Genomic DNA, 20,528 nt, shown 5'->3' with positions numbered 1-20,528 from the left:
TAAGACCCATTTCTCTGCTCTCCATGGGGGAGCCAATTCTAACCACACAAAATCTACCCTGAGCTATCACCCCAACTTCCAATCAACCCAACATCCAAGAAGATTCTGTCCACTTTCACAAGGTGTTCCCAGAACAACGAGGAGCTGATCTAGATTCCCAAACCAAAGACATTCTCATAAATTCTGAATTTTCCTGTGTTGCATGCACACCAAAGCTGATGGTTGGTTTTGATTCTCTGCCCAGCTGGGAGGTTGGATTAAGTACAGGACTTGGAGCCAGGAATTACTGAGACAGTGATTCCATCTGTACCTCCAGGCAATTGTTAAGATCAATTAATGTTTGCACAGGGCTTTGAAGACATACAGCACTGGGTAATTGCTCAGGATGGTAATCATGCCTCAGGTGTTTGGAAAGTCAGATACACAAACCAGGATTTGTTTTGATCTGATATGAAGCACTATGTAAGTGCTAGGTATTATTTTTATTAAATGAAGTGAGTTGACCCATGCCTGGGAAACTTGAGTGATGACAGCATCTTCCTTTCCATGGCCCTCCCTACCAGAGGGAAAGATTTAGCAACTGTCAAATTCCCTTGCATTGAGCTATTCTCCTAGTCTAGACAGGGACTTAGCTAGCTAGTAGGTGTCAGAATTACTGTGCATGCACAGTCCACCTCGTGCACCTCAGCACCTGTTACCACTCATGAGACAGTTGCCCCCTTTGACATAAGACCTACCCCTCTACCACACCCCTCTGACACAAGCCCTCTCTAGTCCCCAGGGGCGGCTCTAGGATTTCTGCTTTGTTTCACAGATGGTGAAACTGAGGCACAGCATGTCTGTGACAGCTGGCTCTCCTGACACCAATCCACTGCTGGAACTGGATTAGATTTCACAACGGGACAGCGCCCGGTTTCTTTGCCCCAGAAGAGGCTGTGGCTGCTGACCAGCATGGCGGATAAACACGAGAAGAGAGAGCACAAGGGCCATGGAGTCGGCAGCCTGGGAAAGAGAAACCCACCTAGTGCTTGGAGAACACGTCACAGCCAAAACAGGGACTATGCTAGCCCTGGGGGCTATGTCGGGGGTCATGGCAGCTCCTGGAGCAGCCCAGAACCAGGGAGGGGCAAGGGTGGCTCAGAGCCACCCGCTTTCTCTCCCCCCACTCCCGGTCTGCAGCTCGGTACCTGGATTTATACCTCTCCAGCTCTCTCGCTACACTTCCCCCTCTCCTTCCCTTTACTGCTCTCCCTTTCTGTCTCCTTCCATCCCCTGACCCCCACCGCCAATCTCCACATGGCCCTCCTGGGCACTATCCCTTACTGCGACACTCTCTGGCCATGACCGAGCAGAGGATAGGGGAGCCACATGCTAGTCGTTGCCATCTGGGAGGGACAAAGGATGAACATAAGAACATACGAATGGCCCTACTTGGTCAGACCAAGGGTCCATCTAGCCCAGTGTCCTGTCTTCCGACAGTGGCCAGTGGTGCCCCAGAGGGAATGAACAGAACAGGGAATCATCAAGTGATCCATCCCCTGTCGCCCATTCCCAGCTTCTGGCAAACAGAGGCTCGGGACACCATCCCTGCCCATCCTGGCTAATCGCCATTGATGGACCTGTCCTCCATTAACTTATCTAGTTCTTTTTTGAACCCTGTTATGGTTTTGGCCTTCACAACATCCTCTGGCAAGGAGTTCCACCGGTTGACTGTGCGTTGTGTGAAGAAATACCTCTTTTTATTTGTTTTAAACCTGCTGCCTATTAATTTCATTTGGTGACCCCTAGTAGTTGTGTTATGAGAAGTAGTAAACAACACTCCCTTATCTACTGTCTCTACACCAGTCATGGTTTTATAGACCTCGATCATATCTCCCCTTAGCCGTCTCTTTTCCAAGCTGAACTCAGGCACTGGTGTAAAGCACGTTGGGCCCCTTGGATGGTAGGAGCCAGAGCGGATTTAAAGCCCCAGCAGAGGGAGCTGCATTATGCCAGGCCACAGCCACTCCGCAGCCTTTTCTGGCTGCCTACACAACCATGGTGTTGAAGATGGAGCTGGGCACGGCCGTGTCCCCGGGCCTTTCTGGGTGATGACAGTGCTGGTGATGAGGTCAGGCAGAGATGTGCCGGCCGCCAGGATCGTCAGCCCCATGACCTCCCTGATGCCAAAGGCTTCACCCGTCTGCAGCGAAATAGACACATGCTGAGGACTCAGTGGAGTTGTTCAGGCTGAGAAGAGGACACAGTTATTGGCCCCATCTCTCCATGTCCTCTCTGTGGGCTGGGAACGGCCTTGCCTCACAGGGGCCACACTGCCAGGGGAATCTGTGTCCCTGCACAAGCAGCAGGAGAGGATCTCTGCAGACAGCTTAAAAGGTGGCTCTGAATGGGGACCAGCTGCTGCAGTGGCTCACTCCCCACAACGTTACAAGCCTCCCAGAGTCAGGTAACTGTGGGTGCACTTGCACTGAGAATGGTCAGGCCTTTCCCCACCTGTGGTCTCCCACAACTGAAGTAACAACAGAAACACGACATGGCAGCCAGTGCTTCAGTGTGTTCACCACAGCACCGTGTCATCTCAGCGTGCTTTGAATGAGGTTAGACAACAAAGCCCTAAGAACACCAGTGCCCTGGTGACGCTAGCTCCAGGAGAGCTGCATCGGTGCCAGGGTCACTATGCGAAAGTGCCAGGAGAGCTCCCGTGAACACCAGACCTTTCAGCCCAACCCAGCTGGTTCCCTTTACCACCCCCTCTGCCGCCACTAGATGTCAGCACTGCATGTAAAATTAGGTAAACATTTATGGCTCCAGAGAGAGAGACAAAGGTGCGAGAAATGAAACAGTGGGCCGGATGCTCCGCTGCCCTGGGCAGACGTACACGCCAATACAAAGGGGGACGCTGTGGTATTTTACACCCACTGTGCACTCACTTTACCCTAGTCAAATGAGTGCACAAGCTGGAAAATGGAGAATCAGATCCCCTGTCTTTGTCTGCCTGGCTCGCTGCTCTCTTTCTCTTCCAGTGTGTCTCTGTCTCTCTCTCTCTTTGTCTCTCATATTCCATCACTGTCTGTCTCTCCCTCTCCCTTTCACTTTTCCTCCCCATTTAACTCTCTCTCGCTCGCTCTGTCGCTCGCCCCCTCCCCCTCCCATTGCATTCTTCTGCTGCCTATTAATAACTTCTGCTCAATTGCACTGGTTGCCTGCTGGGCGCCCTCCCCGCCAATGGAGCGACCCAGCCCCAGCCACTCAGCATTCTGGCACCAAGTTCAAAAGTGCAGTGGGGCTTTTATCCCCCTCCCCCCCCGCTCAAAGAAATGACTCTGTTGCCAGGTAACTTGGCACCGGAAGAGCTGGTCACCTATGCTCCCCGAGCCTCTTCCAGGGGCTGCCTGGAAGGGCTGTGCTGGTGGGCATTCCCCAAGGTCCCTAGAGACACACAGAGGCCATACAGGGAAGCAACAATCCCCAGACATACCGAGTCGCTGTGCTGGCAGCTTCCGCTGCAGACAACCCCAGAGGCACAAGCCCCTGCATCCGACTGTAACAAGGGATGTGTTCTAAGGGCATTTACATTAAAAATGAGGTTACTGCGCTTGAGTGGGTGCCCCAGGCCTCAGTCACAACTAGGGGTGTGACCAAAATGCCCAGTCAAGTGGATCGATACCCGGAGATGCCTTGTGGCATCTGAAACCTTCATGGGTTTTTGGATGAAGCCGGACGCTATTGCCAAGGCTGTGTGCTGATCCCTGACCCTAGACACCTGTAAGAAAACACAAGGCTGCTTTAAAGGGGCTGCAGGGTGTGCCCCCACCGGCATCCTCTTGCAAGCGAGCTTGGGGACAGCAGTGAACGTGGGCTAAGCAGGGGAGTGGGTTCTGCAGGATGAATGTGACAGCCACGGGGTGCAGATCAAACTGTCATGCTTACGAACACATTATTAGAAAACGGATGGGATCACCAAAGGGACAGTTCAGGACATCTTTCTCTGAATGTGAACGGATCTGTGTTTTGGACCATGCACGGGGAGCAGCATGAATGGAGGGGAGATGTCGGGGTGCCACATCCTGCATGCTGAGCGCAAAGAATGACGCAAAGGGCTGTGAAGACACCTCTGTGGCCATAAGTGTTTTAAAGGGGGAACATTTAGGAGCAGGCAGGGTAGAGGCTGCAGACCCTGGTGAGGAGAGGGACTGCATAAAAATAAGGATCAATTCACAGAGGTTTGGCCAAATGTTTCTCTTTGGTTCTAATACTCATAGTCCGTGTCTCCCCCCCATGTCCCCCATATCAAACATGTTGCTTTGGGTTTCAAGTTTCCCTGGTTTGCTGTTGACATTCAGTAAGGCCAGCAGCTCCCCGTTACATAGGTGCCAAGTGGGTGGGGGAGGGTCATACCTGATGAGCCCACCACACCGTGAGGGAACAGAGGCAGCCAATCCGCAGGGTGGAGCAGAAGAAAGGCGCTGCAAAGAACGTGTGTGAGAACTGCAGGGACACAAACAACAGCGCTGAATCGTGAGGTTCCAGGGCACCAGACTCAGACACGCCCTGGTGCCAGGGCTAGGAATGCTGTTGCTCACATTTCCACCCTGAAACCATCTCCTCTCCCTTCCTAGCTCTCTCCTGCACCTCTGACCTTCCCTGGCAGGATGAACTGGCATACAGAGCCACCAAAAATTCAAGCTGTTCCTCCAAACCATCCTGCCCTACCCCTATCTGCTGAGAGTCTTCCTTCCACACTGGCTGCCTGGGATCCTTGATCTCCGCCCGTCCCCGCGATTCCCCTACCACGTAACTGGTTCCTCCCAGCCCTCACTATGGATATAAATCCATGTTGCCTAATTCATCACTGCCCTGCACCTGCTGTGCTGTCATTTACATCAGTTTCAAATGAGTGTAAACCACCAAATGCTCTGACTCAGGAGCATTTTGCACCGGTGTAAATGATTGTAGAAGGGGCGGAAATTTCAAAAGTGCTCAGCACCCACAATTAGTTTGTGTGCGCACTGGGACAGGTACCCCGCAGTTGGGTGCTGTGTTGGCTGCCGGTCCGTGCCTTCAGGCAGGCAGACAGAGAGCTCCTGCCTCTTTGCCAGCCAGCCCCTAACTGAGCCAGACTCCCTTCTTTTCTCCCCCCTCCAGGCCTGGCATTGGCTACAGGTATAATGGGGCGGGGCTAGCCAAATCCACCGGTTTTCTTTAACGCCTGCTGTGCCAGACAGCAGTTTCTCCGCTCCCTCTCTTGGTGTTTGCCCAGGCCCTGAGATGAAAGGTGCTGGAGAAGAGCAAAGGATCAATGTTATCCATCTTCTGGGCCCACTCCCAAGGTCACCTAGCAGAGGCAGAGAATAGAACCCAGGTCACCAGACTCTGATGTCCCATCCCTGCTAAGCCCCAGGCTACTCTTCCCCTCATCCGCTCTTTAAGGCATGAGGCAAGCACATCGCACCTGCCCTCCCTTGGGCTACCGAGATGGATGCATTGGTGTAAACGACAAACAATGTAATGCCCTGGTGTGGCTTCCATTGCAAAGTGTGGGCTGAGCTCACCATGTTCCTTTCCACACAATTCACAGAAGACACTTTCACAGAGAGAGTCTCCATTAGAACCCCAGGAGGCCAGGTGACCTCAAAAACTAGTGCCGCCCCTACTTACTCCCAGAGCTGGGACCCCATGGGCTGCTCCTTCAGGGGACAGGGTAGTGCCTGCAACCGCCACTGACACCTTTCTCGCATCTTAAAAATGTAGGACTCAAAGGGACTTCAGCATGTCACCTAGTCCAGTTCCCTGCATTGAGGCAGGACTAAGTATTATCTAGGCCAACACTGACAGATGTTTATCTAACCTGTTCTTAAAAACCTCCAGAGACAGAGATTCCACAATCTCCCTAGGTAATTTGTTCCAGTGTTTAACTACCCTGGCAGTTAGGAAGTTTTTCCTAATGTCCAATCTAAACCTCCCTTGCTGCAATTTAAGCCCATTAGTTCTTGTCCTGTCCTCAGTTGATAAGGAGAACAATTATCACTCTCCTCTTTATAACAACCTTTTTTATTTACTTGAAGACTGCTAGCATTTCCCCCATCAGTTTTCTCTTCTCCAGACTAAACTAACCCTATTTTTTCTATCTTTCCTCACAGATCATGTTTTCTAGACCATATTTGTTCCTCTCTTCTGGATTTTCTCTGATTTGTCAACATATTTCCTAAATAGTAGTGCACAGAACTGGACATAGTACTCCAGCTGAGGTCTTATCAGTGTTGAGTAGAGTGGAAGAATTACTTCTCGAGTCTTGCTTACAACACTCCTGCTAATACATCTCTGAATTATATTTGCTTCCTTTGCAACAGCATTACACTGTTGACACACATTTAGTTTGTGATCCACTATAAACCCCACATCCTTTTCCGCAGTGCTCCTTCCTAGGCAGTCATTTCCCATTTTGTGTTTGATTTTTCCTTCCTAAGTGCAGTACTTCGCGTTTGTCCTTATTGAATTTCATCCTGTTTATTTCAGACCATTTCTCCAGTATGTCAAAATCATTTTGAATTCGAATTCTGTCCTCCAAAGTGCTTGCAACCCCTCCCAGCCTATCGTCCACAAATTTTATAAGTGTACTCTCCATGCCATTATCCAAACCATTTATGAAGATATCCAATAGAACCTGACCCAGCACAGATGTCTTTGAGACACCATTAGATATGTCCTTCCAGCTAGACTGTGAATCATTGATAACTACCCTCTGAATATGGTTTTCTAACCAGTGGTGCACCCACCTTATAGTAGGTTTGTCTAAGCTACATTTCCCTAGTTTGTTTCTGAAAAGTCATGTGAGACAGCATCAAAAGCCTTACTAAAGTCAAGATATATCACATCTACTGCTTCCCCGCTATTGACAAGGCTTGTTACCCTGTCAAATAAGGATATTAGGTTGGTTTGACATGATCTGTTCTTGACAAAACCATATTGACTGTTACTTATCACCATATTATCTTCCAGGTGCTTACAAACTGATTATTTCTGCTATTATCTTTCTGGGTACTGAAGTTAGGCCGACTGGTCTATTATTCCCCTTTTCCAAATCGGTACTATACTTGCCCTTTTCCAGTCCTCTGGGATATCTCTCATCCTCCAAAAGTCCTCAAAGATAATCGCTAATGGCTCAGAGATCTCTTCAGCCAGTTTCTTAAGTATTCTAGGATGTATTGCACCAGGCCCTGCCAACTTGAAGACATCTAACTTGTCAAAGTAATTCTTAACTTGTTCTTTCCCTATTTTAGCCTCAGATCTTACCCCATTTTCACAGACTACATTAGTCATCTGATCACTGCTATCTTTTTGGTGAAAACTGAAACAAAAATATGGGCCCCAGGGTCACTCGGGTACCTCTATTTGTGATGTATAAGAAATACATACACCCCACTGGTAAGTGTGTTTTACACTTGGGTGTTATAGCTCTAAGTAGGGAGATCTGGCTCAGTAGTTCAAACAGCAACTCATGTTTATATCTCTAGAGGCCCCTGGTTCAACCCCTGGTACGGCAGCCATCACGTATGTCCTACACCTTATTTCCCACCGAAACCTAGAGAGCTGTGGTTCTATGCTGCTGCACTGGATTCCAAGGCACCAGAGATAGCAGTCGCTGTTAGAAACACAAGCACTAAGATGCCATTATTCGGGTCTGTTACAGTTACAGTCAGAGCTACCAGCACCTAGCTGCCATATTGGGATTCAGGCACCCCAGAAATTCCAGTAATTCTGAGGTCTGTGGTCACTGCAATGCTGCACTGACACCTGGGAACCTCATAAGTTCAGTCCTCTGTGAGGGCTGAGAGTATCCAATTGCCATGCTGGCTCTCCAAAGGTATCAGAAATGACAGTCACTATGAGGACTGTGGGCACCGAACTCGGACACTAAGGCTTGGGGCATCAGAAACATCAGCCAGCGTGAGGACCACCAACACCAAGCTGTCTGAGACCTTCTGAAACACTAGCAAGCATGTATGCCATGGTCAGCTATACTCCAGGGTACGGGGAAACACCAGTCACCATAAGTGCAATAGCCATGGAGATGCAGGGCCACCCAGAGGATTCAGGAGGCCTGGGGTCTTTGGCGGCGGGGGGCCTCCACCGCCGAATTGCCACCGAAGACCCGGCACTTCGGCGGTGGGCTCCAGGGTGGAAGGACCCCCGCCGCAGGGCTTCGGGGCACTTCAGCGGCGGCTCCCGGAGCAGAAGGACCCCCCGCCGCCGAATTGCCGCCGAAGACCCGCAGTGGAAGAAGCTCCAGGGGCCCGAGCCCCATGAGAGTTTTCCGGGGCCCCCGGAGTGAGTGAAGGACCCTGCTCTAGGGGCCCCAAAAAACTCTCGTGGGGGCAAATTGCCCCACTTGCCCCCCCTCCCCCGGGCGGCCCTGTGGAGATGTTATACTCCAGGGCAGTATATTTTTGTATTGGCTTTTTTCAGGGGCTGATTCAAAAGGGGTGAAATAAACCTCCTCTTTTGGACAGTGTACCTCTTTGATCCATGTGAGCAGCTCACCGTGGGCAGAGTTCTCAGCACTAGTCGGATTCCCCTGCCCAAAACTGCTGGTCACTGCCTTCAGGAGGTAGGGTAGTACGCTCTCCATAGAAAATAATATCCTACTTTCTGTGACCTTGTTTTTCTGTTAAAATGTTTGATTGGCTTATAAGTTATCAGGGAAATCCTTTTTTAGGTGAATTGTCAGCAGCAAACATAGTGCTTAAAGGTTGCATCAGTCTGATATTGCAATTGAGCAGCTTCCAGTGAGACTGTAATCAGAGCTAGCCCATGGATCAGCCAGAAGGAGGCACCTGTAGAGCAGATGGTGGTTTCTTCAGTACGCTATCACCCTCCCATTGCATCAGAACAGCATAAGCTGCCAAGTGCAAGTCATGTGATTAGGCCTTTCCATGGCAGGATTTGCTGTCCATCATGCAACCCTGCCAAGATCTCTCACATTCAGTATTAGATGCGTACGCCAAGTAAAATGTTCGTTGTGGAGGATCTGGCTGGCTCAAGGGACTGATAATAGAAGTGAGCCTTTCCATCACTAGTTCAAATCCAGCATAAATCTGTAGAGTGTGACCAAAAGTGATTACCGTCGGAGGCTGTTCAACAGTCTGTGCAACAGGAGCTGGGTTTAGATCCCAGTGGACAAATGGTCACATTATAAAACCAGCCTCACCTTCAGTCTTAATTGAACCTCTCACGAGCAGTCTCAAGCAGAGAGGTGAAGGACTGAACAGAAGTGGAAAACGGATGGTATGCCTTTCCTGCCCATAAAGCTGGGTCCCTCTAATTCAAGCACGTTAGCAGGACAGCCTGGGGACACTTGCACTGCCTGTGCTGCATCTGCTAGAGACATGTTGTATTCATGACTGTTCATCTGGTTCTTTTCATCAGCACTAAATATACTGAAAGAAGAAAATAAATTCCATTGTGTTCCTACTTACTAAGAAAAATTTCTCTCATCCTTCTGGCAAGGAGAGTGATTGCGTTTTTAACGTCTTTTGCATTTTTCAGTTGATATACACTATAATTTAGATTTTTCTCTACCACAAAAGAACTTAGTTAAGCTAACTATCTGACAGTGGGTTTTTTCCCTACTGAATCCCTCACTAATCAAGGTTCTAGAAGAATTTTCAAGCTGTCAGTAATTTTTCCCAGATGCAGCTCATAGTTGCTAAGAGTATCTTTTTGGCAATCCAATTTCTTGGCTATTAACAATCTGGGCCTTCACTATCCTGTGTGCTGGAGTTAAATATGTGCTGTGAATAGTGGGGGTGATTAAGAGGCATTGCACTTCATTTTAAACAGTAATTCCTGAGAGAAGAAAAAATATATTGCTGGGAATAAGCAGCTGATTAGTTTTTAAGAACTAACATGCTCATAAGATATCATGCATTGTCGGGATCATGATATACATCAACATGCTGGGAGTCCCTGAGTATCAGTACTATAATAGGGGGTATGGATCAGTGCTCACGTCACACACCCCGTCAGTACCTGGCCTGGGCCAGGGAAGCTAATGATCAACTCAGCGGACCAAATTCAGTGATGAATCCTGGTCACATGCCACCTGACGCACATTGCACATACACTAAGAAGTACTAGAACATCAGAAGGATATATGGCTGCAGAACCAAAATTTCTTCATCCTGCCAGTTGTTTTCTTTCTCAGAACAAAGGGTAGTAACAATCTTTTCTCTGGCAACCAACATGGAAGTGTTCCTTGGAGATAGTGTCCTTCATTGAAGACTCTGGCATGAACCAAAGCAGCACACAGCCCCTCACTCTGCCCACAGTAACTGAATAATTTCTTGACCTGGGGTTCAAAATATTTGCTAAGTGTGTAAGAGGGGGATGTGATATCATTACTAGCAATACCACCCAGCAATTACATGTGCCAAGAGAAGAATGTTGAGTCCTTGTTAGTTACTGTGTTTGGGAAATCGATATGTATATCTACAAATATACAAACCAGAGTCTCTCTGGTTCAGATGCAGTTCTGCTATTTTTGAAGTTCTTCATCAATAATACCTAGCTCTTATATAGCACTTTCCATCAGTAGATTTCAAAGAGCTGTAAAAAGGAGGTAAGCATCATTATACCCATTTTATAGATGGGAAACTGAAGCACAGAGAGGTGAAGTGACTTGCCTAAGGGCTAGAGATTAGTCTGTCCTTGGTATCTCTCCACCTCCAACAAAGTGATCCAGTTGCTCTTCTCCATCCGGTTACCTAGGGAGGTGGTGGAATCTCCTTCCTTAGAGGTTTTTAAGGTCAGGCTTGACAAAGCCCTGGCTGGGATGATTTAGTTGGGGACTGGTCCTGCTTTGAGCAGGGCGCTGGACCAGATGACCTCCTGAGGTCACTTCCAACCCTGAGATTCTATGATTCCCTTTTCCTCTTACACATGAACATTGAGGAAGTGTTTACATGAGAGATTTTTCCAAAAAATATCCCTCCTGGACTAGTCCTAACACCAGTTTATCTGATGGTAGCACCAATGAGAACCATAGTGACCTGCCTGGCTACATAATCACCCACCAGTTTTAACCCTGGTGGTAGAACCAGTGGAGATTATTTTGTAAAATTCTCTATTGTGGGCAAGGCCCAAGTCAAGGATTTCAGAAGCAGAATCTCAGAAAGAAAAAACCTAAACAAGAATAAAGGAGATCTACCACACTGAATCTGCATATATGAATATGCAAATTAGGCCTCTGTTTCTTATCCATGGGCACTGGATCTGCTGTAGATGACAGCAAAATAGCAACTCTCTGCCAGAATACAGCCCCCAAAAGAAAGAAGCTAATTGGATTTGCATCACCCACTGCAAAACCCAGAAGTTGCTGGAATGAATATAAAGAAACAGGAGCTCAGCCCATGGTTGTCTTGGATGCTGAGACATTCAGCTGACAGCTCATTAATGTGGGACATCCCCATAAATTTAGAACCATTGAGAGGTCTGATTTGTCTACTAGCTATGCCTTCCCCAATGCTTTGTGCACATTAAATTCCTTATGCACTCCCATTTACTCATGCAAGCATTCCACCTTTGTGATCTTTTCAAATCTCATAAAGCACGAAGGGATAAGCACATCAATGAAGACCTCCAAAGAGCAGGCAGGTATCAGAGGAACTAACGTTGGTAACGCTGTTTTCTCTGAGGCTATATCTACACTACAGATACTACAACGTCCCCTGAGCAACGTAGCTTGGTGGATCTAAGTTTTAGGTATAGACCCAGCCTGAGTCAGTGCTGATCTAATGCCTCAGGAACAGTGCTAAGGGATGTTAAATCGGGACTGTCTTTCAGGTAACGTACTAAGTATGCTTTTAACAATACAGGTCTTGTCTATATTACAAAAATTATCTGGTTTAACCTCGTGAGCAGAGAACAAACAACATTTGGCAGATGTTAGTTGTGTTGCTTAATGCACTGCTGGCAGGCTCAGGGTATGTCTTCACTGCAATAGCTAGCTCGAGTTAGGCCAGGTCTACACTACAGACCTATATTGGTGTAACTACATCACTCAGGGGTGTGAGAAATCCACACCCCTGACCGACATAGTTATACCAACCTTACCCCCCTTGTACGCAGCCCTACGTCGACAGGAGAGCTCCTCCCATCGACATACCTATCGCCTCTCGGGGAGGTGCCTTAATTATGCCAATTATGCACTGTACGTGAAGACAAGTCCTTAGTGTTCAAAACAACACTGGATTTACACAGTGATTTGATTAGCAGCACAGAGTGATTGAATTAGGCACTGATTAATTGTTGCATCCCCATAGCATTACTAGCTTCCTCATTTCAGCTTCGACCCCCTCCCTGACCCCTACCCTCAACAGAGTACCTAGGTCAAGCTTAACGCGCCGCTTAACTTGAGTTAGAATTGTGTGTGTGTGTAGGTGGGAGTTGAATTAGGGGTAACACTTGAGTTACAACTTGAGCTAACTATGCTGTGAAGAGGCACCCTCAGATATGATGGTGACAAGTGTGGTATAAATCCTATACAGAATACTTAAAAGCTTAAATTCCAGTTGAGCGTATTTACATTCTTAGTGATGCATCCACACTAGCACTGGGCTACCCTGATTGTGGTACGTTGCTCTCTGGGTCTGTATCCCAGAATTCCTGGCACTGCTCACTAGCATGGTGCTATGCCTTCTAACTTCTGGGCAATTTGTGCTCAGTAGTGTGAGATAGAACCAGGGCTACTCAAAGGAACTGTGCGGGGAGGAGGAGTTAAGGAATTTCCATAAATTCTTGTTGCAAAAAACAGCTCTGTATCCAGAAGGTGCTCGCTATGATATGGCTCACAAATGAACTTCACACAGTGTCCAGCACTACTGGTATGGTAGATGACTTCCAGCCAAACTGATCCCTGGACAGTAGAGTGCAGAAAGGTGACCAAGCCATTTTTGCAGTCACTGGTGTACTGTGGGACAGCAGTGGGAGGACTATTTCTATTTTATTGTGTTAGCACAGTAGTGAGATGGATTCACACAAGCAAACAGTTGATTGAGCTAATTCCAGTTAAGGTTAACCCCTACAAGAAATCGGGATAACTTGAACAGACTTGATGATAAGTGAAAAGTCAACTGTAGCAAATTTGTATGTGTGACGGGCACATCCTACTGGATGAAGAACAATTCAATTGATCTCTCCAGTCTAGACAAGGCCTAAGAGTTCACATTGCTCTATATTATGAACATGTAATGAGTTCGCATATTATGTAGATTTGTTATGGGTTTCAGATGTCATTACATGTAAGTGGTAGAGCAAGTTTTGCAATAAGAACAACAATGAATAACAAACACATTTTGAAAGCTCAATTTAGTATAAACATTGGGCTAAATTCTGCCCTCTTCCACCATGCAATTCTGTGATAAACCTGGAATTAGTCCAGATTTACAACCCTTTAACTGAGGGCAAAATTTGTCCCTTTTCCATACACACCTACTTAGTTTGTGATACTAATTTATAAGTGATGTATATTATACAGTGAGCCAACAGACACATTCTATAGTACATTTGGTGTACCTGCCTCTATCTACAGTATGGCCACAGTGGAAAGTTCCAGCATTAAGATATCAATTCAACTGATGCCAGTTCAAGGCCTTGGTCCTAATATCCAACATGATTCCTGGATCAAGCACATTATAGATCGAATTTTGATCTTTGGACTACTGAGACAGTTACACTCTCCTGGGACAATGGGGATCACAGACCCAAGGACGAAGTACATGAGAGCAGGGGACAGTCAAGGGGATGAGGCTGTGGAACAAACTTCCAGAAATCAAGCGAATATGGAGGTTAACCACTTTTAGGAAATGCCATAAAACCTTTGTCTTGAAAAACACATTTCCACCATAGCAAAACTGTCACTCATAATGCTGACGTCCCACAACGCCCCCTCCCCAGAAAAACCCTATAACAACCAAACAAAAAAACAAAACAAAATAAAACAAAAGCACCCATCACAAACCACTTCAAGCAGTGTTTTTACCTCAAAAAGGCAGGAGGAGCTACAGAGTCCATGAAGTCCATTAGGGACTTTTCTATTGCTATTGATTTTACATGGAAGGTGCTCAGATACTATGATGATAGGAGGCAGTATAAAATTCTAAGATAGATAGATATGTTGTCAGTTCATTCATGTGGCCATAACTGGAGCATACAATCATTTAGAATCCTGCTTTCTTTTTGTAATGAAATAATGAAGATGCATTCAAAGGATAGCTTCCTTTGTGGTCATTTAACATCCTCAGATATTTTTCACAAGAGTAACGGGGGTTAATCATATTGTCCTGGCCAAATTCTAATTTGGGTAACTGCTTTCAACCTCCTAAACTCCCCTACAGTTTCAACAAAATGAAGTATTCTCTTGCTCTTCATAAATGAACAGTGGTGTATCTCAAGCTGACTGTGAAACCTCTGCAAAGACTACAGCTGATACAAATGCAGTTGCCCACCTCCTTTGTGGCTTAGGCTGAATACAGTAAGCCTTTGCTCCAGTCCTACCACTGGCTCCTTCTGCTGCTGCCAGTTTAAATCCTAATCTCCAAAACAATTAATGGATCAGGTTCAAGCTTCATTAGAGACCACATTTCAATCTATGAATCATCAAGGCAGTTATGCTTCTCTGAGACAATGCAGAACGAAACACTGAGGACTTGAGCTGGTCAGGAATGTCCTGGTGAATGGTTTTATATCAGAAAATGTCGACGTGTTGGAACCAAAACTGTTTAAGAGAAGGGGTCAATTTTGATGAATCTCTCAAATTGAACAGTTTTTGAAGGAAAAAAAAAGTCAAGATTGTTGAAACATCACATTCTGACATTTTAGGGGGAGGGGAAATCATTTTTTTATTTCAAATTACTTTTTGTTTTGAAATCTTAATTAATTTATATTTTAAAAGGTACAAATAAAATGTTTCAAAAATTTACCAAAATAAATGTTTTGATTGATTGGTTCCAACCTTTTTCAGATTATTGGTTCATTAATATTTTTGCGATTCGGACATTTTGTCCTATTTTGGGACAGGAAACATTTCAAAATCTTGAAAACTCTCACAAGATGGAAAATTGTTTCCTACCTAACTCTACAAAGTATTCTTGGTTGAGGGAATCCAGCTATGGAATGAACTTCCAGAGGAGAGCAGATTAAAACAGAGTCTGACCACCTGAAGGAAATGCCGGACAACCTTCCTTTTTGATAAAGTTTTTCTATCATAACCAGAATGGTATTTACAACATCAGCCACTCCACTTCCCCCACCAGAAATCTCCACCCCTCCCTCCCCACGCAGAAAGATTTCTATAATCCATAATTGGTGTGCCAGAGACTCCAAGAAGGCCACACTGGATTTTGCTATTGCCAATCTATTTTATGTGGGAGGTGCTCATAAACTACAGTGGTAGGTAGATGTGCAGAACCTTAAAACAGATAGATTCTCTACTAGTCTTAGCTACATGCTTTACCATTAGACTACAACATAAGGGTGAATGTACCTCAGAAAGGTAGATAATTCCTCCTAATCAGGAGAAATGTCAGCAAAAACTGAGGAAAATCTCTGCAAAATCCCCATAATTTTCTCCATATTTTCCATTCTCTCCCACTTCTGCAATGTACTCCTGTCCCTTGTGACAAATCATTGTGCTGCTGTAACCATGGGTATATCTACATTGCAACTGAAGGTGTGATTGGCTTGAGTAGGCATACTCATGCTAGCTTTCATCTAGCTAGAATAGCTAAAAATAGCAGTGAAGACGTGGTTACACCGTTTGCAGCCTAGCAATGCAAATAAGTACCCAGGGTCCTGGATAGGCTTGTACAGCCCATGCTGAAGCCTGAGCTGTTGCATCTTCATGCTAGTTTAGCAATGCTAGCTAGATTAAAGCTAGTACAGGTATGGCAAGCTGTAGTCGCACTTCTGACTGTAGTGTAAACTTACCCCACGTGTTGCAGGAGAATCATGGCAAACCTCACGCTCTGCAGCTTCTGTTGAGGGAGAGGGGAGATTATGCACATTAGTTACACTGAAGGAGTAATGTTAGATTTTTGCAGGTATATTTTGGAACCAAAACACGTTGACAGTGCTCCTTTAAACAAACAGCTGCAGGGAAGATGTTGTGTTCCCACTGTCATACTGGGAATATTTTAGAAACTATAAGTAAATAATGAGGATCGGTAGTTCCTTTTCTTTCATACTCAGCTATGATTTTTGTCTTTTCCTGCCCTCTGGTCCATTTTGTCATTCCCATGGCATGAGCATTATGTGACCATTACTTGATGTCAGATCATTCTAGCTATCCTACAATGACGTGTATTTTCCTTCCTCAGCATGCTGTTTTTGGACTTGATCCCACATTAAGGATTGGTTGGTCTTACGCTCCTCCGAAAGGGCCTGAACCAAGTCCCCTGGAAGTTAAGGGAAAGACTGTCAAATTAATTTCAGTGGAAGTTGGATCAGGACCTAGGTGAGAAGGGTCTCTCATACCTTTCTTAGCACTATCTTATCAAAATACTCATGCATTTTCCAATCTACAAAGATTCTAGAAAGTGTAATTAATTTGAATTTGTGTAGCAAGTTGTTCTGCCCACTTCCCTTGTTCAATGATGTAGAATGTAATTCTAAATGCACCACAAAATTTCCCCAAAGGGAATTTTTAAAGGTTTCCCTTGAAATGTAGTTCTACTCTGAAAAGTTACGCGGCCTCTGGCTTCATGGGGTTCTGTGACTCCAGATCACAAGAAAGTCAGTTCACAAGAAAGTAGCCATACCTACCTGAGGAAAAAAGGTGTATTTTAATGTGTCAACTAACACAAGTTAGCCAACTGGTTTTAAATGCCTAGTGTAGACAAGACAGACAAGGTGGGTGAGGTAATATCTTTTATTGGACCAACTGCTGGTGGTGAGAGAGACAAGTTTTCAAGCTTACATGGAGCTCTTCTTCAGGCTAGGGAACTAACTTAGGGGAAGCCTACACAACAAAATTAAGTCGACCTAAAGTTACGTTGACATACAGCCACCACAGTAATTACATCACTTTTGCATGTCCACACTACGCTCCTCGTGTCGGCGGTGCATGTCCTCACCATGGGCGCTTGCACCAATTTAACTGGGCAGCTTCTGAAAGGCAGCAACAGTTGATGTAAGCAACACAGTGTCTACACTGACCCTGCATCGACCTAACTACATCAACCTAAGCGCTATGCCTCTCGCAGAGGTGGAGTTATTAAGTTGGCGTAGTGGGCAAGTTACATCAGCGGGAGCTACATTTTAGTGTAGACACAGAGTTAGGTCAATGTAAGCTGCCTTATGTCGACCTAACTCTGTAGTGCAGACCAGGCTTCAGAGTGTCACAGCTAAATACAAGGTAGAGAAGATTGTTTAGCATAAGTAGTTATCATATATTTCAAGGGACCATTCAAGGTGAAGTGGCCCCTCCAGTCATAGGGAGGAAAGGAAGGAAGGGAAAAGCAGCTGGTGGGAGCAGGGTTTGGAGTGGGTTATGGATTGTTGTAAAAAGCCATAAATTCAGATTCTTTATTCAGTTCATAATTTTTAGTGTCTAGCAAAGTCATTAATTTTAATTTTAGCTCACAGGTTCATCTTTTGAGAGTGTGGTGCAAGTTTCCTTTGAGGATGAGGACTGATTGAGTGATCGCTTTGTGAAAAGTGTTCACCCACAGGTGATGCAGTTTTTGTCTTTTATCATTTTCCTACGTGAGTTCATTCTAGAGCGAAGCGATTGGTTTCACCCAGACAGTTGCTATCAGGGCTTTTAGTGCACTGGATGAGGTACACAACATGTTGTGACAGGCATGAGTAGGACCCTTGGATCTTCAAGAGTGCGTTGTGAGGGTGCTGATCATTGTAGCAGTGGAGAGATGTCTTCAGGAGCCTAGAGTTTACCTTGACCAGCTAAGACATATTAAAACTACAACTTGTTTTAAATACACAAGGATTTTAATTGGCGAGTTAATACACGTTAGCCACTCCATGTTAAAAGAATACAAGATCCTAGCTACACTGATCGTGTAGAGCCATCTGGAGTAAAAATCAATAAAACCTTATTTTAATCACTAAAGGCACAAATACGAATCGGAAGTACAAGATCTATGGAGTAACACAGTGCCATTTTGACATAGATTGGAACCATACTTTAAGAAGAAATTTTCTTTCTCAAAAGTTGACTATTATAACCCAACCTGTGCATCTCTCTAACATTAGCTTTCATGTTCTGGTATTAATTTATTCAAAACACCATCATTTTGCACACAAACTTTACCAGGGAGAAGACCGGATGCAATTTATTACCCCCAGACCTGGCTTTGAAGCATATATTTCTGACTAGTATGGGAGCAGAGCAACAGAGTATGTCAAAAATCCAAAATTTGTTGAGAACCACCCCACTCATTAATTTATCACCTCCTTAGACCTCACTTCAGATGTGGGAATGTTCATGTTGTACGTGCTACATCCATTTTCTCTGCTAAAATCTTCCTCATTCTCCAGTCATTTCAGATGGCAATAGTTTTAACCGTGCTAGCTAGATTGGCTCTGTACTGAGTCCTTGATCTATGTTTTTTTAAAATTCAAAATGGCCTGGGGCAGAGTACAGAGAGGTCTTTAATAAAATGAGAGCCAGAGAGGTCCCGGGCAAAAGGTCAGAAGAGAAAATGGCTGAGTTGTAGTGAGCACTGAGTCCAGGAACAACTGAAAGCCAGAAAGGAAACTCGTATTCAGAGCCAATGCAGGTGATCAAAGACAGGAAAGATACAATCCCTCCCACATTCTGAAGTGAGAGAATAGTCTGGCCATTGCATTGTGGGCTCCCTGGAGTTTAGAGGGTGGTAATTTAGGAAAAGTGTTAAAGAAAGAATGGCAATATTTGAGATAAAGAAAGATTAAGGAATTAAAATATTTTTGACGGGAGCAGGCTCAAAGAAAAGAAGTATCCTGATAATATTCACATACAGATAAACTGAGAAGTTGACAATTTACAAAGAAGGAAGATGTAGGATGAACAGTTCCAGAGGAAGAATGACACAAATGACTTGTTTTGGGAGCAAAGTTTAAGAGATCAATAGTGGAGCCTGAGACAAGGGAAAAAGAAGACTCTTCTCCAAAACGGACTTCAGTCCTTGCAGCATGTAGATACTAAGGCCCTTATGATGACACTAGGAACTAACAGTCAGGACACGGGGCTAGAGGAAAAAGAGAAGTGTAGAGCTGGGAGTTATCTGCATGGAAGTGATGTTCACAATCAAAGCTATCAATGACACCTCCCATAAAAAGCAGCTCTATGGAGGAGAACAGAGAGACAGTCTTCAGACCCAGTTCCTAGAAGAGGGGTACATGGAAAACTAAGAGTAGCAGCTAGCAGTGAAATTCAAACCAGGGGACAGTGATGGAGTCATTACTGTTACTTTGACAACTGAAATTAAACACTTCTAGTCCATTTTGCTCTGCAAACATCTGACATCAGGCTAATGAAACTGTTTCTGTGACTAGAATAATTTAGGATCTTGGTTAATTTTTTGCAGATGTCACTAACTTACCCTCATTTTCATCCCTGCCTCTTCCCTATGAGTTGGCTACACATACTATGTTAATGGATGACATGTATTTTTGTATGTTCCCCTACAGACTTCAACAAACTTTCAAAATGTGATGATAGTCAGGGGCTTATTTGGAGCCTTACACAACTGAGGAAAATAACTTGTCTTCAAGGCTTAAAAAAATTAAAAACTTTTGTTTTTTTGGTTGTAAACATGACACTCAAACTCACCAGCTGCGCTGAGAGCCACATCTGAGGAGCTTTTCTCAGTGAATTGCCTGCCACAGACAACAGTTCCTTTCAGGAACCTCAACCACAGCTGGGCTGGTGGCTAGTAACTGCTGCATCTAGCACAGCTGGGCCTGTGGCTCATTTGCAGGAGTCACTTCATATGATGTTGCCTTGCCAAGGCTTCTTGATGTGCAACTGAAAAGTGCAACCAACTTTTCTGTGCCATGTTTCTCATGCACGCTAATCAGCAGCACATTGCCCTGTCCCCTACTGGACTCATGCATCCCCATGGAAGATGAAGGGCAGTTTAGCTCAAGATGACACACTCCATGCTGAGACCAGCGCCTGGTGCACGTAGGGAGCGGTGCTGTTTCTGGTGCCCTGTGTTCTGGAGAGGCTCTGCCTCCAGCTGGCTGAACTGGGGTGATTCATTTTGGGAGCTGTAGCTCTTGCCCTGGTGGGATGGGACCAGGGACCCTGCAGGGCTGGTGCAGGCGGGGGGGGGGGGGGTGACAATCAGGGGCGGCTCTAGAAAGTAGGCTGCCCCAAGCAGCGCGGAGCGCTGCGCCGCCCTTCCCCGGTCCCGCGGCGGGTCCCCTCTTCCCGCGGCTCCGGTTGAGCTCCTGCCGGCATGCCTGCGGCAGGTCCACCGGAGCCCGGGACGAGCGGACCTGCCGCAGTCATGCCTGCGGGAGCTCAA

At 45.8% G+C, this 20,528-nt stretch overlaps 1 long non-coding RNA gene across 1 annotated transcript in view; it reads right to left on the bottom strand.

Moving 5' to 3' along the window:
* Window positions 1-20,319, bottom strand: part of LOC120391796 — a 54,996-nt gene extending 34,677 nt beyond the window's left edge. The window contains exons 1-2 of the long non-coding RNA XR_005591487.1: window positions 19,829-20,319; window positions 15,985-16,031 (exon numbers count right to left, since the gene is read on the bottom strand). This is a non-coding gene — a long non-coding RNA (uncharacterized LOC120391796). The remainder of the gene's footprint in view (window positions 1-15,984; window positions 16,032-19,828) is intronic.
* Window positions 20,320-20,528: the final 209 nt, after the last annotated feature.

This window comes from Mauremys reevesii, linkage group 26, assembly GCF_016161935.1.
Source record: "Mauremys reevesii isolate NIE-2019 linkage group 26, ASM1616193v1, whole genome shotgun sequence".
NCBI lineage: Eukaryota > Metazoa > Chordata > Testudines > Geoemydidae > Mauremys > Mauremys reevesii.
The sequence above is the reverse complement of the archived record's forward strand: the minus strand, read 5'-3'. Positions and strand labels throughout refer to the sequence as shown.